At 39.4% G+C, this 12,510-nt stretch overlaps 1 protein-coding gene across 12 annotated transcripts in view; it reads left to right on the top strand.

The window, feature by feature from the left end:
- SETD5 (SET domain containing 5) overlaps positions 1-12,510 on the top strand; it is a 75,463-nt gene that overhangs the window by 13,249 nt on the left and 49,704 nt on the right. The gene's annotated exons all lie outside the window — the stretch shown is intronic.

Below are 12,510 nucleotides of genomic sequence, written 5' to 3'. Positions count from 1 at the left end.
TTATTTGAAACGCAGAGTTCTTCATCCTGGTCTCCCATACGAGTGGGCATATATCGCAAGTGGCAGGTTAAGCCCCTGCACCCTAATCCTCTGGAGATTCTATGGGATGGAGGGAAATTCCAGGCAGTATCTGTTTAACTTATTCATCTGAAAGTTAGAGTTAAAAGGGAAGGGAGCTGAGTGTCCAAAACAACAGGGCCTGGGCTCGGGTGAACACAGGAGCCCACAGCTTCCTCCCTGTGTGCACACGGGTACGGGGGCCCGAGCACTTAGGTCACCCCCCACTGCTTTCCCAGGTACAGTCAGCAGGGAGCTGGATCAGAAATACCAGCCACGAAAGCAGTGTTTGAATTTGCCAAAACCTCCCTCTGTTAACATGTGGCGAATAGTTCACCCTTAGATCAGACCTGAGATTTAGGTGATACCTAGGAAGGATGCATCTGTTTTCTAATTTTCAAAATTCAAGTTTTCCCCTTAGTCACATGGTTTTATCTTTCCTAACAATATGTTGAATGTACCACATTTCAGGAATGTGCACATTCTAATATGTGATATAGACTAACAACATTTTAAGTCAGGATATGTCATATAACTCAGTAATGGTGATTAATGATAATATGTTCAGAAGTTGCATAGATCAACTTCTTGTTGATGTTGATTACTCTGGCGAGTTTAATTCTTTGGCCAAATGAGAATAGTAGCTTTCTCAAAGTTGTGGCATTACATTAATTAATGCATATAAAGAAACAGTGGCAGATAAAAAATAAGCATCCATTTATGTTAGAGTTTTTTGGGGAAGTTTTTGAGAATATTTGATGAGTCCTCTAAATTACTATCTGAAACTTACCTAGGATGAATAGCATTCACAGGCTTCAGGTAGCACCTAGTGTTTGTGGACCCACTTGTATGAACAGAACCAACTTGGCTAACCAACAAGAGATTGGCATCTCACTAAATTTGAAGCTTCTGACTTTATACATATGCCAGTGCTAATTTGTTTCCTATAAAATCACACTTAAAAAATTTAATAGACAAAAGGAGCTTTTTAATAAAGCACAAATTCTTTTCAAGATTCATCATCCTTTTAAACATTAGAAATGTATTGCTTGAAGTTGCTTGATTTTTTTTTAATAGGATTTGTTTTATTTTTATTGGAAACTCAGATTCACTCCACAAGTGGCGGCAACAGCCAGAGCTGAGCCAATGCAAAGCCAGGAACTCCCTGCAGGTCTCCCATTTAGGTGCAGGGTCCCAAGGCTATGGGCCGTCCTGGACTGCATTTCCAGACCACAAGCAGGAAGCTGGATGGGGGAAGCAGGGCGGCACCCATATGGGATCCCAGCACATGGATTTAAGCCACTAGGCTACTGCGCTGGACCCCTGTTTGGGATTTTGCAAATTATTTTGCTGCTAGAAGTTAAGCCAACTAATATAAATTGGTGTTTAATTGTACTGAGTAAGCTCGGTTTTGGGTGTTGTGGGGTTTTTGATTTCTGCAAAGAAAAATGTTAGGTCTAGAAGTCAGGTGAGACTCCCCTAAGTAATTTGTATTCAGAAAGATTAAGGAAGGTAGTCACAGCACCAGAATGTTTATCTTCAAAGATTTTTAGTTTGTAAATTAGTGTTTTTGTAACATAACAGACTGATAGCCTAATAAGCATTCATCATAGATCCCCTTGAAGAGATTAAGGCAAGTACTGTTCCATTGAGCAATTTGCCAAAGCAGGAATGGTGTAATTCATGCGAGTATTTGTGCTCAAACAATAGCTTAGAAGTGTTGGGCTTGAAAAAGCTTGAGAAAAACAGCAAGCTCCACCTAGGTGTTACCAGGTCACTTGATGAGGACTTCCACTAGAGCCATTCGTGAGAGGAACTGGGTTTAATAGGCGAAGAGCAGTATTTGAGGATTGCTTGTAAGATTGTTTTAGAAATTAGAATTGAATAAAGCACATCCCTCAGTTGTACAGGAGGGCTTCAAGGTGATTTGTTGCTTGACCCATTGGGCTCAAGACGTGTCTTTTAAGGAAGGGATCTTTGCTTTCATTTTTGTCATTCTTTGTATTATTCCATCAGAACATGTACTGATCAGTTCTGCCTTGACTAAATAGATAATGCTCTTTGAGAACAGAAAAATGAAAGGATCTTACGTAGAAGTGTTGTTATATTCTTCATTTTTTGCTCTTTTTATAACAGGCTGATAAAAATTTTTGCACTCTGAGAAAAGTTTTTTCCCCCAGAAAGGTTGAGAACAATTTAATAATATTTTAAAGTTATTAATGATTTATTACAAGAGGTTTGTTAAAACCTCGAACATGTAATTTTTAAAAAGTCTAAGTATTTGCAGTGGTTACCAAATCTTGGAAAACAAAATATAGTTTTCAAAAACAATGTTTATGAGCATTTGGAAAAGATAAGTCTGTGAACAGAAGATATTTGAAGGGAAAGAAAAATGGCAAATAAGTGGAAATCCTAACCTGATTTGTGTTTTACTCCACTTTGTGCAGTGCTAGAATTTTGGGGTTTGCAGACCCTACTGTGACAGGAAAAATCAATAGAAATACACAAAGGACACAAAAGAATAAGATAACTGGGAAATTTTTGCAGTATGTATTGTTACTGTATTTTGCATAAGAATTCAGGGCAGCTTGCAGTAGTTGTATGTGTTAACTAAGAAATGCTGTTAGTACCTTGGAGCTAGTTTACTTAAGAATTAATTAGGATCTGTGTCAATGTTTTAAGTAGTTTTTTGTTCTCAGAGCTGCAGAACTAAATATTTACAATGATTTGAATGGTGATAAGTGTTGAGGTTTCTGAATATGGCCAGCTGGTCCCAGCTGGTCATCCTCAGAGGCTTCCAGGGGAGTGACTGTGTTCACCTTTCCAGACTGCATTTACTCAGTAACCTAGTATGGATACATAGAAGTTAGTGCTTCATTCAGGAAAAGTTTATCAATGTGTAGTAGAATTTCTTTGGGTTGATCCTTATCTTAGATTGCTGTTTCTTTTTAAATTACAAAAAATTCTAAGTTTCATTTGCTACCGGTATCATTTCAGTGAATACTTGGCTTTGTAGTGGTGTGTAATTACCTCTGTGTTTGATGTACACATTTATAGAATATCACACTTAATGCCACTTTCTGGAGGTGTTTCATCCATTTTCATATGTTGTATATATATCCATTTTGTATGTCACAACTGGGAGTTATGTATTCATTTGTAGTTTGCTCACCTATAAGAAGAAACTGACATTCCTGAGAAGTTCAGAAAATTTATTATAAACTGATTTTTTTGTTAAGTTTTTTTTTTTTTTTTTTTAATTGCAAAGTCACATATACGGAAAGGAGAGACAGAGAAAGCTTACATCCACTGGTTCACTCCTCGGCTGGCCACAATTGCCAGAGATCCAGGCTGGAGCCAAGAGCTTCTTCCTGACTGCAGGGTTCCAAGGCAGTCCTCTGCTGCTTTCCCAGGCCGCAAGCAGGGAGCTGGAAAGAAAGTGGAGTGCCCAAGACACGAACCGGCACCCTTATGAGATCCTGGTGGTTGCAAGGCAAGGATTTTGGCTAAAATCCGTGAGACCTTGAACCCATGTGGGAGAGATCTGGAAGAATGCAAGACAATGATTTAACCATTAGGCTATCAACTGGTTTCTCCCCTCCTCCCCCCCAAAAAAAGCAGTTTTGGTAAGGACATTTTGAATAGCCATATATGCATAACTGGAACATTTACATTACTCAGCAAATGTAGCAGCTGATGTGTTGGAGGCTTTTCAGTCATCGGCACCTCTGCAAAAGGATGAGTGCTCTTGATTCCTTGTCACTGCCTGTCATGTGGTGAGCAGGCTCCTCTCACATACTCTTTTCACTTGTTAGGATAAACAAGGGACTTCTCCAGTACTCAGCAGGTGTTACAGACACAACTGATACATTTGGAGGTAGCTATAAAATAATCCCAGGAGGGGAAGAAGTTAGGGCTAAAATAATATTGGCCATGGGTTAAATGTTGATTAAAGCTAAGTTGGCACCCTGGAGGGCATTGAAGAGTTTTCTCTGGTTTTATTTTTGTTTGACATTTTACACTAAAAATTTTTATAACGTAGAACAGAAGTCTTTTGCTGTAATTTATCACCATTCGGGGGACATGCACTTCATGTTAAGAGTCCTGGGTTGGAGTCCCAGCTAGATTCTTGACTTTGTCTTTCTGCCAGTAGGTATTCCAGGAGAAAACAGGTGATGGCTCAAGTTTTCACATCCCTGACACCCACATGGGACACTCCAGGCTGAGTTCTTAGCCACTGGTCTGGAACTTTGGCTCAGCTTTTACTGTTGCAGGCTTTGGGAAATGAAATTGAACTCTTCCGGTGCTCTTTCACTCTGCATCTCATATCAAGCAAATCTTAAGGTGGAAAAAAAAAACAGCAACAATGGACAAGATATAAATAGTGTGAACAAATTTTAAGGGGAAGAAAGCTGATTCATGGGTAGGTAACAAAGACTGCCTTTGTTCAATTTGGGCAGAAGGGTTTGAATTAACCCAATAAGTATTAAGAGAGCCATTGTAGATTCCTAATATGGCATAATAATTAGCAAAGTTCTTATATCCTGGAAATATTAATGTAAGAGAAGAGTTTAGAATAGATTGGGGCTTGAAAGCTCGGAAATAGACCAGTTCACTGTGTGATGCAGTTTTGACACCATCTGTTGAGTAACGCTAAAAGAATCTGAAACGTTGCAAAGGAGAAGAATCTGCTAGTGCATTCAGATGCTAGAGCCAGCACAACAAGAAGAGAGTTCATGTCCTCCGTCTGGGCAGGCCGTTGGTTTGTACCTTGTGGATATCTAGTATCATGTAATGGAATATACCAAATAAATTTGAGATTGTGCTACAAATCAATGCTTTGGTTCTGCCTCTCATAGTTTCTGGACATCTTTTCTTTTGAAAGGTGATTAAGATTGAGGCATCATGTTTTATACCACAAGGCAGAACTGGTGGAACAGTTTTGATAATTTGTTTGAAAACGAAGGACTTAAATCTCTTGTTAACTTGCACTTGCAGTCAGAATTCTAGAGCTGCCAGCTAGATTACAGATGGCTAGCATAATTTTTCTCATTACTGGAAGAAGAAATTTAGAGTTTGGTGCATTCTAAAGTTTTCTCAAGGGACACTGTAAGAAAATACTGTGATTTTAAAATACTGTTTATTTGGTTTTATTTAAAGATCTCAATCCAAACTTACTGAAAAAGCAACTGTAACCTATTCATAAGAACTTCAGAGGACAATAGCATATCTACTTAAAACTGGGTTCCATAATTCTTGATAGTTTGACGTTAATTTTTATGTTAGGACTTTGTTCTGTAATATGGGGTCTTGCAAAGAAAGCACTATAGAAGAGAAGTTAGGGTTAAAATTATTTTAAATTCAAGAGACTTTAGCCCTGCCACCACTTAAGCCCAGAACTCAGAGGTGTGTGAAAATAAAAGATGGCTGCAGGATGATTTTCATAATCAATATGCTAAGGCCATCCAGTAAGTCTTTTTTTTTTTTTAATGAATACTGGCATTGTGAAAGGGAGAAGTAGATATTCATACAAAGATTCCAAAAACATTGCAGTTGCACCAGTTGCACATTTTAGCTTTGAAGGAGGGCTGGTCACATGACAATTTGATGTTTCCTCCTTAATGTTCTTGTAAAATTTATGAATTTTCTTTTTGTGAAAAGTTACTAAGTGTTTTTATTGGTAGAACTATAGACGGAAGGAGAACCGTCTTTGTGTCCTGGCAGCTATTCATAGAACTTGCATGGTTACTGCTAAACTACTAAAGTGGGTTAGAATGGTCTTTCTTGGGAGAGATCCTGCTGTTTTCCATTCAGTTTTGCTTACATGTAGAGACACATTAATAGGATTTTCCCCATTCCTGTATTTAGGCAAACCTAAACTTATTTGCCCACTCTTATACTTTGGTTTAAAGAAATCGTGAGGGCTCAGTGTGATAACATAGTGGGTAAGGTCCTCGCCTTGAACACGTGGGATCCCATATGTTCACTGGTTCTAATCCCGGCGGCCCTGCTTCCCATCCACCTCCCTACTTGTGACCTGGGAAAGCAGTCTAGGACGGCCCAATGCCTTGGGACCCTGCACCTGTGTGGGAGACCAAGAAGAGCTCCTGGCTCCTGGCTTCAGATTCACTCAACTCCAGCCATTGCAGTTACTTGGGGAATGAATCAATGGATGGAAGATCTTGCTCTCTCTCTCCTCCTCTCTGTATATCCTCCGCCTTTCCAATTAAAATAAATAAATCTTTTTTTAAAAAAAGAAATATTGAAATAACATTTCACAGTTTATATACTTATATTTTTTTATTTACTTGTTTCTTGAATGATACATAAACAAAACAAGATGGCAGATCAGTAAACACAAATTCCCAACAGAGATAAGAATTTTAATCCAAATTTGTGTGTCTCAATTACAGCAATAATATTTGCTGCTCAATAAAGTCAAGTAGTTGTAGTTCACATGTTGCCTAAAGTAGTAAGGGCTTGAATAAATGAGGCTGCATGTTGAAATCTTAATGTTCTTCTCAGCTCTACCACTGTGTGTGTGAATGATCTGACGTAACACTTTATTTTTCTTTTAAAAGAGTAATTTATCCAATGAAACTGTATCACATAATACAATGTAATCAATGAATAAAAAAATAAAATATAAAAAAAGAGTAATTTATTTAAAAGGCAGTTACAGGGCCTGGCACTGTAGCCTAGTGGCTAAGGTCCTAGTGGAGCTGCTGGGATTAGGACCGGCGCCCATATGGGATCCCGGGGCATTCAAGGCGAGGACTTTAGCCACTAGGCCACGCCGCCGAGCCCAAGAAAAAATTTTTTAAGTTTAAAAAAGAAAAAAACTAGGGGCCAGAAACTACTTCTGGGTCCCCCATGGAGGTAACTAAGGCCATTTGCTTTCCCAGGCGCATTAGCAGAAATTTGGATCAGAAGTTGATCAGGGATTCAAACTTGCACCATAAGGGATGCCACACCACCCTGCTATCCCCAGAGTTAATACTTTTATAGCTGTTTCTTTCTCTTTTAAAAAGGGGTCTGTTGTGGTGGCTTGGTTATCGGATTCTCTGCCTGCAGCTCTGGTATCCCCAAGGGGCAGCAGTTGGGATCCTGGCTGCTAATGCCCTGGGAACAAAGAGGAAAATAGGCCAAGTTCTTGCATTCTTGTATCCATGTGGGAGACCCAGAAGAAGCTCCTGCCTCCTAGCTTAAATAAATCCTTCTAAAGATAAATGAATTATGCTCTAAACCCTGAAAGTCTATGTTTTCATAAACTGGGAGAATTTACCAATACTAATAAGTTAGATCTGAATGCCTCTTAAAAGAACATCCTCTGGAGTAAGCAGAAGTGGTTCACGTGGGAAGGTTAAGCGTTAAAGCTGAATGCATAGAGGAGATGTAGAAGTAGGAATGGCCATCTTCCTGCGAGTGCAGGTCCTAAAGCCTGTTGAGCCTCATAGTTAGTACCTACCCTCTGGCAGAGTTAAGGAATGTAGATTTGTAAGCATCACTTTCATTTTATACTTAGCAGCCTAATTGTTAAGTATACAAGGAATCTAGGCATAGTATCATTTCAGCAAGTGTCTGATCATTGCTAATGTTGTGTAAACAAAATACTCCTTTTCTTTTTTAGCTTAAAATAATTTCACTTACATTTATAGTCTTATCCTACTGCTGGTGTTCCTCATCCCAGGTAGTACTAAAGTCTAATACGGCTTTATTGTTGTTTGGGTTTTTTTGGTAGGGATATTCATAGTATGGATTCATTGTGGGGTTTTTGTTTTGGTTTGGGCTTTTTCTTGCCTGCTATTTACATAGACTCAGAGCATGTGTAGACATTAATTTGATATGTCAAATCTAGTGGCCCCTAGAAAGAAGACAGATTGAAGCAAAGGAATCAGGGGGATAAACTGGTGTTGTAGAGAGATAGGAGAAAGCAAAATTTTGTCTTGGCTCTAAGTTACTAAGTATGTTGTTTCTTTAACCTTTTAACATTTGTCCAAGTATTTGGTTCCTTTTCTGACTTTACCCTGGATCCTTTGTGTGTGTGAACTCGCCTCACTATAACTTAGGCTGTCCCAGTAAAAACAGACTTTTTGCTCCACCTCTTTATGCTTAGAGGTCATCTCCTTATTTCCTAGCAATACTCTCATTTCCTTCTGATGCTTAGCCCATCTCTCCATCCATTTATTTCCATGTTATATGATGTAGTGTAGCTGGAATACAGGCTGATGGAGAAGTGGAAATAATTTTTAGGCATCTTCACACATTCTCCTTGGACCAGAAAACCACTTAAACTCATTTAGCTGTGGTTTGGTCTATGGATGGGAAAGCTGACTCAAAGACGTGACCTACATTGCCTCAGCTAGTTGGCAGTGAAAACTAGGGATTCATAGAAACTTGGAGCAGGAAGAATACAATGAAGCTTTTATTTTGAAATTTTTAGAGTTAATCTGTATAAAATGATTTTTTCTGAGGTCAGCAAACTAATTGAGTTGTAGGCTAACTTGGCAGTTTCTTCACTTTTGTGCTGCTTTTCCTGCTCCCAAGCTGTATGCATCTGTATGTTACTTGGGCTTGGACTGGAAAAGGACAATGAGACCATCACACAGTTGCCACATTAGTTCTCAGACCAGATGCTCATACAGATAAAAGTGTCATGTATCCTGTATTTTAAACTTCTTTGATTTAAATATTAAGTTGAAAGTCAAAGTTGTCAGCAAAAGACTCTTAATACTTTCCCATTTCACTTTTTTACTATTTATATAGTCAACAAAAGAGAAATGAAACTCATTAATGCTCAACTTTCTTATATAACAAGTAATCAAATTCTGAATAACCACATTCAGAAATTGAATCTTAATGGCTGTTTCATTTTTAATTTTTAAAATTATTTTATTTTGATAATCTTTACTAGTTGATTATGGCACAAAGGGTCAAAGGCTGCGGGAAAGTGGATAAGACCACTGTTTCCACATCCCCTCCCTCTTTTTCTGTATCTGGAGTTAAGGGGGAGAGAAAGGCCTCCCACCCATCCCAGGTCCTGGATGTGGGGCGTGTTCCAAGGGCCCTGCTCAAGTGGTTTTGATGGTTCAACAGTTCTTAATTGCTGCCAATCTCGCTTAATGGCTATTTTAACTATCTTGAGAATTTTTTTTATGTTTTTGTTCTTAACTGAATTAAATTTATTTATTTCCTGTTCTATTAAAATCATTTAATGCTTCCAGGCTCTCCTGTCTTACCTGTTGGTTCATTATTCTGTAGAATAAATAAAATGATGTTGATTTCAGCTTTCTTTTTTTTTTTTTTTTTTTTTTTTAAACAAAGTCAGATATACAGAGAGGAGGAGACAGAGAGGAAGATCTTGCATCCGATGATTCACTCCCCAAGTGAGCCGCAACGGGCCGGTGCTGCATCGATCCAAAGCCGGGAACCTGGAACCTCTTCCAGGTCTCCCACACGGGTGCAGGGTCCCAAAGCTTTGGGCCATCCTCAACTGCTTTCCCAGGCCACAAGCAGGGAGCTGGATGGGAAGTGGAGCTACTGGGATTAGAACCGGCGCCCATATGGGATCCTGGCGCGTTCAAGGCAAGGACTTTAGCCGCTAGGCCATGCCGCCGGGCCCCGAACAGCTTTTTTCATGTGTGATGTATTAACACATTCCGGGTGTTGATAACTTATTGTGACTAGTATTAAATTTGACTTCTGAGCCCAGCACAATAGCCTAGTGGCTAAGTCCTCACTTTGTAGCTGCTGGGATCCTATATGGGTGCCAGTTTGTGTTCCAGCTGCTCCACTTCCTTTCCACCTCCCTGCTTGTGGCCTGGGAAAGCAACAGAGGACAGCCGCTCTGCCACGTTGCCAGGCCCTTTTTTTTATTTTTTAAGATTTATTTATTTTTGTTGGAAAGGTTCATCTACCGAGAGAAGGAGATACGGAGAGAAAGATCTTCCATCTGCTGGTTCTCTCCCGACATGGCTATAATGGCCAGAGCTGAGCCAATCCAGAGCCTGGAGCCTTTTCCAGGTCTCTCACGTGGGTGCAGGGCCCCAAGGCTTTGGGCTGTCCTTTACTGCTTTCCCAGGCCACAGGCAGGGAGCTGGATGGGAAGTAGAGCAGCCAGGACAGGAACTAACACCCATATATGATTCCTGTGGATGCAAGGTGAGGGCTTTGGCCACTAGGCCCCAGGATATATCTTAGGTGGTGTTTAAGGGCAGCTGCTTTCACACAAGAAAGTTGCTTGTTTGTAACTTCTGACTAGTTGGAATTTGGAGAACTGAGATTTATTGTATGCAAACTTTTTTTAGTAAATGAAAAGAATACAATAATGCATGAATAATTTGATATCTAAAGTTTAAAAAAAAACAGGCCTGGTTAATGAGAGTTTTAGGGAGGTTTTTAGATTAAAAATATTTTCACTTTGGCTTTTAAATGGTAAATTTTGGGTCACAACATAAAAACAAGCTTTGGCCCCATAGTAAGATCTGAACCAATGTCATTGCTTCTCAGAAAAGGGGACATTAAGAATAACATTGTGTGGCAGTGCTGTTTCATCTACTTTGTGTCAGGCTTTACAAAGGAAATTTTTCTCTAATAGATGCCAATATTTAACATGCTATGACTTACATAGTTTCAAAGGTATCTGTGAGGGGCCGGTACATTAGCCCAACAGGCTAAAACGACCCTTGGCATCCCATATGGGTGCCGATTCATGTTCCGGCTGTTGTACTTCAGTCCAGCTTCCTGCTGGTGACCTGGGAAGGCGGTGGAAGATGGCTCATGTCCTTGGCTCTTGGCAACCCGGTGGGAGACCTGGAAGAAGCTCCTGCCTCTTGGCTTCAGATTGGCTCAGCTGTGGCTGTTGTGGCCGTTTGTGGAGTAGACTAGCAGATGGATGATCTCTCTCTCTCTCTCTTATTGCTGTAGATCTGCGTTTTAAATAAAAGTAAATTTTTTAACAAGTGTCTGTGAAGTAAACTGTTTTGGGTCTAATACTATGCAGTATTGCCTATTTGTACTTGGAGATCTTATATTTGGGTACTAGATTCCATGGCAGTTTTTTTTACATGTTTACTTTGTTTATTGTCTATATGCCTTTAAAAATAAACTTGTTATGCAAAATAGAGGAATTCAGCAAGTTGTTTCAGACCTGTAGCCCAGTGACTGGAAGAGCAGCATTTTGACATTCCCTGCCCCCTCCTGCCAAAAGCTTTAAATGTGTAGCAACATAAATTTATCTTTTACAATAAATCAAATTTCTCTTTTACAATTTTAAATTTAACTATTGGTAGGCAAGTATCCCTCCATGGCAGTTTTTACACTTAGGGTAGCCACTACTTTCCCAAATGGTTTCTTATGGGAGAAATATAAATGCAAATTTTCAGTATATAAATTCCTTACTGTCAGTATGCTTGAAAAAATATAGAAGTAAAAAATACTCAGTGCTTCATTTAAATTTAGTGATCAGTAATGAGTATTGTAAAGTCTGAGCTATTAAAAGAAAAAGGACATTTTGAGAAAATAGCTTATGTATCTAAATATATGAAATTGAGGAAGAGTTTTGGCAATCTGGTGGTTTATGGAGAGCTGGGTCAGAGATGGCTTTTTGGCTGAGTTGCTGTCTGCAGAGGCTGTTAACAATTGTTTTTCTGGCAGCAGATCTTGTTCATCAAGATTGCATCATTTCTGGGAGAACAGCCAAGGTCCACAGCCTCAATGCAAGGACTGTCTGAAGCATGTGAGGCCTGCTCTCTTTGCTGCCGCGGCACTCCTCCTGCCAGGCGGCTTCGCAAGAGGACTGAAGCTGGCTTGTTCTGAATTTCTTTCATTGGATTGGGTATTTACTGAATTCTTGTCTCCCAGCTGCTTCCGGCTCACCTGTCTGATGCAATTTCTTCTGAAATCTCTGTTGGATTCTTAAAACACTTTTTGTTTGTCTTCTTTGCGGGTGACCAAGCAGATCATACGGGTCTTGTGTCCCCCCACCCCCCAGGTCACAGAAGGAAGAGACTGTCAGGATTGTAATATAGAAACTATTGACCATTTCCAAACCCAATTGAAAAGATAGGATAATGATAAATAGTTTCTGGCATGTTCTTTTAAACATCCTTTTCACTGGAAACTTTAAATGGTGACTTCTCAAAGAATATGTGGGAGCTGGTTCTGGTTCTGAATCCATCCGCTTGTTGGAGCTTAGCAACTGTGATCTCTTCTGCTTGCCTGTGGATTCTAGTAGAGTGTTCCTTTAGTGCTAATTCTGTTGAATTGAAGCTACTCCTGTTGTATGCTGACTCATGTACTTTGCTCCCCTTACTGTCTTCTTTTCAAAATTGCAGGTGCTTTAAAAAAAATACTTCTACTTCGGTTTACTTCCTTTCACTAGTACACTTGTATCCCTTCTGTTTTTAGAGTTTTAAGTATATTATTTACAACTGTTTTTAAAGCATACTTTAT

The sequence above is a fragment of the Ochotona princeps genome, chromosome 21 (assembly GCF_030435755.1).
Source record: "Ochotona princeps isolate mOchPri1 chromosome 21, mOchPri1.hap1, whole genome shotgun sequence".
Lineage (NCBI taxonomy): Eukaryota > Metazoa > Chordata > Mammalia > Lagomorpha > Ochotonidae > Ochotona > Ochotona princeps.
Note: the sequence above shows the minus strand (reverse complement) of the source record. Positions and strands in the feature narration are given on the sequence as shown.